Below are 6,170 nucleotides of genomic sequence, written 5' to 3'. Positions count from 1 at the left end.
GAGGATCACGTGTACACATTTTCGGCTCTTACGCTATTTCTGTTTGCTGTATGGCCCTGTCGGCTCGAAAGGACGTTCCGGGGCAGGCATCTGTGATATGTTTTGCACCATCAGGACGTAGAGCCGACATAGCGTGCAGAAACATTGTTTCCTGGCTGGTAATGCGTGGGAAACGACACCGGGATTAGACTTGAAGAAAACAGGTGGCGTGCGTCGTTCGACCAGTAATTGGGCAGACAGACGTTTCGGATGACTGTGGGCTTGGGCGGGATGCGGGCTTAGGGAGGTGGGGTATTCGGTTAATGTACACCTAGTGAACATGTCGAGTTCATCTACTGATAAATTTCTGATTGGCTGGGCTGGGGTACGCGATACAAAGAGACAGGTGCTCCCAAACATTGAAAGCTTCAGAAGCAGAGAAAATGGACGTGTCGACTAGGTGGACATTTAGAGAATACCCGACCTCCTCCCCACCCCACTTATAGAATAGCCGAGCACCTCCCCACACCCCTGTTGGCCATTGCGATAAACAGCTGCTGCTACATGGCTAGTGGAAAGGGCATATGCCATCGGCATCCGGAGCGGGTGGAAGCCGTGTGTTCGAATCTATTGTCACCAAATTTGTTGCTGCCTGGACAGAGAGACGTCAGCACCAGTGGTGTAGCCATAAATTGCAGCTCACGCTGCAGCTTGGCAACCTTCTTATAGAGTTTGTCGAGTGATCCAAGATATGAATAATAACTGCATTGCCATTGCCAGAGATGCTGCAAACGAATTCTTTTACGCTACCTACTGTCAAGACAAGTAAAATATTTATTTTGTCATAGCAGAATGCGTTAGTATGTCCCAAAAATTGTGTCTGAAGTAACTGATATCAATGCTTCTATGGTTTTTGTCTATTTAATAAGTAATGAAAATATCACACGAACTCTAGAACTATATCCGTTCGAAACCAGCAAAGCAGTGCATTTCGCTGATATGAAAATTGTATAGGCCATGAAATGAACTAGTTGAGGACAAATGTTTTAATCGAACTTTACCAGTGAAGAACCTAGTTTACATTATTGTACATGTGCAATGGTCTGTGAAAATGTTCAATGACGCTGTCATTCATTCCAATGTATTGCTCAGGAGCAGCTGTCACCGGTCGTGTATTGTGAGTAATTGCACCAAAATTCCAATGGCCGCCTGTCCGGATCCAGGGATTCTTAGCACCCTCTACTGCGTCGCCGGTCTGACCGCCGCCGTGGTCAGTTGCTTCGCAGCTGCTGGGGACTGAGGGCCGGGGTTTGATTGTTGTGTTCATATAAGAGGTTGTGGCGTAGTACTCCACCAGGTGGCCAATTCTGCTCTGGTGAGGGAGTGCGTTACCGGTTCTGGTCACCGGGATCAGGCCACACTCCAGGCCTGTTTATGCAATTTTATCAACACGCGGATTTTTTCCTTAATCCGGTAGAAAATTGCACGGCACCGAGATTCGAACCACGGACCTCTTGCACGCGAGGCGGGTGTTCTACATCTACGCCACCGCTGCACCGCTTACAGGCCGCCACTGGAATATGAACCTGGCAACGTTTAACGCAAGAATGTTATCTAATGAGGCGAGTCTAGCAGTGCTATTGGAGGAATCAGATGGCAGTAAAAGGGATATAATAGGGCTCAGTGAAGTTAGGAGGCCAAAAGAAGCACATACAGTGCTGAAAAGCGGGCACGTCCTGTGCTACCGGGGCTTAGCGGAGAAACGAGAACTAAGAGTCGGATTCCTGATTAATAAGAATATAGCTGGTAACATACAGGAATTCTATAGCATTAACGAGAGGGTGGCAGGTCTTGTTGTGAAACTTAATAAGAGGTACAAAATGAAGGTTGTACAGGTCTACGCCCCTACATCCAGTCATGATGACCAGGAAGTCGAAAGCTTCTATGAAGACGTAGAACCGGCGATGGGTAGAGTGGAAACAAAATACACTATACTGATGGGCGACTTCAATGCCAAGGTAGGCAAGAAGCAGGCTGGAGACAAGGCAGTGGGGGAATATGGCAAAGGCACTAGGAATAGCAGGGGAGAGTTATTAGTAGAGTTTGCGGAGCAGAATAATATGCGGATAATTAATACCTTCTTCCAGAAGCGGGACAGCCGAAAGCGGACGTGGAGGAGCCCGAACGGCGAGACTAGAAATTAAATAGACTTCATACTCTGCGCTAACCCTGGCATTATACAAGACGTGGACCTGCTCAGCAAGGTGCGCTGCAGTGGCCACAGGATGGTAAGAACTCGAATTATCCTAGACCTGAGAAGGGAACGGAAGAAACTGGTACATAAGAAGCCGATGAATGGGTTAGAGGTAAGAGGGAAAATAGAGGAATTCCAGATCAAGCTACAGAACAGGTATTCGGCTTTAACTCAGGAAGAGGACCTTAGGGTTAAAGCAATGAACGACAATCTTGTGGGCATCATTAAGGAGTGTGCAATAGAAGTCGGTGGTAACTCCGTTAGACAGGATACCAGTAAGCTATCGCAGGAGACGAAAGATCTGATCAAGAAACGCCAACGTATGAAAGCCTCTAACCCTACAGCTAGAATAGAACTGGCAGAATTTTCGAAGTTAATCAACAAGCGTAAGACAGCTGACATAAGGAGGTATAATATGGATAGAACTGAACGTTTTCTCAGGTGCGGAGGAAGCCTAAAAGCAGTAAAGAAGAAACTAGGAATTGGCATGAATCAGATGTATGTGTTAAGAGACAAAGCCGGCAATATCATTACTAATATGGATGAGATAGTTCAAGTGGCTGAGGAGTTCTATAGAGATTTATACAGTACCAGTGGCACTCACGATGATAATGGCAGAGAGAGTAGTCAAGAGGAATTCGATATCCCACAGGTAACGCCGGAAGAAGTAAAGAAAGCCTTGGGAACTATGCCAAGGGTGAAGGCAACTAGGGAGGATCAGGTAACAGCAGATTTGTTGAAGCACGGTGGGCAGATTGTTCTAGAGAAACTGGCCACCCTGTAAAAGCAATGCCTCATGACTTCGAGCGTACCAGAATCTTGGAAAAACGCTAACATAATCCTAATCCATAAGAAAGGAAACTCCACAGACTTGAAAAATTACAGACTGATCAGCTTACTGTCCGTTGCGAACAAAGTATTTACTAAGGTAATTGCAAATAGAATCAGGAACACCTTAGACTTCCGTCAACCAAAGGACGAGGCAGGATTCCGTAAAGGCTGCTCAACAATAGACCATATTCACACTATCAACCAGGTGATAGAAAAATGTGCGGAATATAACCAACCTTTATATATAGCTTTCATTGATTACGAGAAAGCGTTTGATTCAGTCGAAACCTCAGCAGGCATGGAGGCATTGCGGAATCAGGGTGTAGACGAGCCGTATATAAAAATGCTGAAAGATATCTATAGCGGCTCCACAGCCACCGTAGTCCTCCATAAAGAAAGCAACAAAATCCCGATAAAGAAAAGCGTCAGGCAGGGAGATACGATCTCTCCAATGCAATTCACAGCGTGTTTACAAAAGGTATTCAGGGACCTGGATTAGGGAGAATGGGGGATAAGAGTTAATGGAGAATTCCTTAGTAACTTGCGATTCGCTGATGATATTGCCTTGCTTAGTAACTCAGGGGCCAACTGCAACGCATGCTAACTGACTTGGAGAGGCAAAGCCGAAGGGTGGTTCTAAAAACAATTTGCGGAAGTCTTGGAAGAGAACGGCAGTTTACGATAGGTAGCGAGGCACTGGAAGTGGTGAGGGAATACATCTACTTAGGACAGGTAGTGACTGCGGATCCGGATCATGAGACTGAAATAATCAGAAGAATAAGAATGGGCTGGGGTGCGTTTGGAAGGCATTCTCAGATCATGAACAGTAGGTTGCCATTATCCCTCAAAAGAAAAGTTTATAACAGCTGTGTCTTACCAGTACTCAGGTACGGGGCAGAAACCTGGAGGCTTACGAGAAGGGTTCTACTTAAATCAAGGACGACGCAACGAGCTATGGAAAGAAGAATGATAGGTGCAACGTTAAGGGATAAGAAAATAGCAGATTGGGTGAGGGAACAAACGCGAGTTAATGATATCTTAGTCGAAATGAAGAAAAAGAAATGAGCATGGGCAGGACACGTAATGAGGAGGGAAGATAACCGATGGTCATTAAGAGTTACAGAATCGATTCCAAGGGAAGGGAAGCGTAGCACACGGTGGCAGAAAGTTAGGTGGGCGGATGAGATTAAGAAGTTTGCAGGGACAACATGGCCACAATTAGTACATGATCGGGGTAGTTGGAGAAGTATGGGAGAGGCCTTTGCCCTGCAGTGGGCGTAACCAGGCTGATGATGATTCCAAAATTATTGTCGCGACAGAGAGCACATATAAAAAGCAGGAGTTCTACAAAATATACAAGGGCGAGTCAAATAAAACTAAGCCAATGCGAATATATAACAAACGGGGCACTTTATGTAAAGGTAGTCTCCATGAGCACTTAGTTATTTGTCCCACTTAATAATGAGTCGCGTGGTTCCTGTCTCATAAAAGTCCTTCGGTAGCTGCTTAATACCTAATAAAGTCTGTGGCTGATTCTTTCATGTCATCGTCCGAAACAAATCTGGTTCGCTTGAGCTGTTTTTTCAATTGCCCCAATATGTGGAAGTCGCAAAGCGACATGTTCGGGCTTTATGGCGGAGGTTGCAACGTTTCGCACTTGAACTTCGCCAGTTTTGTATTAACCACATCAGCTGCGTAGGCACGGGCATTGTCGTGGAACAAGACGACCCCATTCGTCAATGTTCCACCTGGTTTGTTCTTTATTGCGACACGCAGCCGATCCGGCATTTCACAATATCGGAAATGATTGATAGTCTCTCCAGCTTTAGCAAATTCTATCAGTAATGGCCCCTGATGATCGAAAAAAAAGTCAACGACACCTTTCCGGCGTAAATGATGGCCTACGTTTTCTTTGGAGGTGGTCAATTCAAATGTTTCCACTGTAGGCTTCGCCATCGTGTTTCAGGCTCGTAAGTGGCATCATGATTCTTTCCCGGTCTCAATTGCAGACAAGAAGCCATCACCCTCATTGGGATGCCGGATCATATGAGTCAAGGCAGTGCCGAACTTCTCCGTTTTCTGGCGGTAGCTCAAAATTTAGGACATCCGTTGCGCACACAAGATCCGATAACCGAGATGTTGATGAATAACGGTGTGAACCGAACCGTGTCTGATGTTCACACGCTCTGAATGTTCATCGGTGCTTATCCTCCGTTCTTGTCTAATCAGCTCATCAACCTTTGCAACTGCGTTGGGGGCGATAGCACAGTGGCTTTGGCGCAGTCTTGGATTATTTTTGCAGTTTTCACGTCCTTCATTGAGCCGTTTCTGCCAACGCTTCACAGTGGTCAGTGAAATGCAATGTTCAACGTACACGGCAGCCACACGGCGACTAATTTCATTTTGGGAAACATCTCAGCTGTCAGAAACCTCACGACACCACGCTGTTCAGCTTTTGCAGCGTCCATTCCCAGTTGAAAAACACAACAGGAAATTTTAACAGTCTGTCGTATTTTGGGACGTTGTTTCTGTAGTTCTGTTGTCTGTAGTTCTGTTGTCTGTAGTTCTGTTGCCTGTAGTTCTGTTGCCTGTAGTTCTGTTGCCTGTAGTTCTGTTGTCTGTAGTGTGACGTCCTGTAGTAGAAAGTTCTGTAGTTCTTGATCAATATTTAATTAAAAATTGACAGAGACGTCCGTAAGGTTATGTAAATTTGTTAGTACAAAAAAGAAACACATAAAAGTAAAAAAAAATAAAAAAAACGTCTTTGCCTAGGATTCGAACATGCGACCTCACGATTCCGAGTCCGGCATCTTACCACTGCATCACCACTGACTTTTTTTTTCTTTATTTCCAGACAATCAACAAATACATCAATACATATTGCTCCCACCATTTGACAATATTCACTTTCCCACCGCTGCGCTTGAAGCTTGCGGTTTAGATTACGAAACTTTCATTTTGGCAAGGGCATCCATCAATGACAACAGATCATCGTCATACGCTAACTTCTGAAAAACTTCCCGCAGTTTACTGATATTCTCAGCAAAATATGAGTTTACTGTTCTCACATTTATATCGCAATTCCTTACAGCCATGCGGTTTCTCC

General features: G+C 45.2%; 1 protein-coding gene across 3 annotated transcripts in view; it reads right to left on the bottom strand.

Moving 5' to 3' along the window:
• The window catches only part of LOC135913255 (neprilysin-like), a 170,116-nt gene that overhangs the window by 64,047 nt on the left and 99,899 nt on the right, over nucleotides 1-6,170 (bottom strand). The gene's annotated exons all lie outside the window — the stretch shown is intronic.

This window comes from Dermacentor albipictus, chromosome 5, assembly GCF_038994185.2.
Source record: "Dermacentor albipictus isolate Rhodes 1998 colony chromosome 5, USDA_Dalb.pri_finalv2, whole genome shotgun sequence".
NCBI classification, from domain to species: Eukaryota; Metazoa; Arthropoda; class Arachnida; order Ixodida; family Ixodidae; genus Dermacentor; species Dermacentor albipictus.
This window is presented reverse-complemented; position numbering and strand designations above follow the sequence as displayed.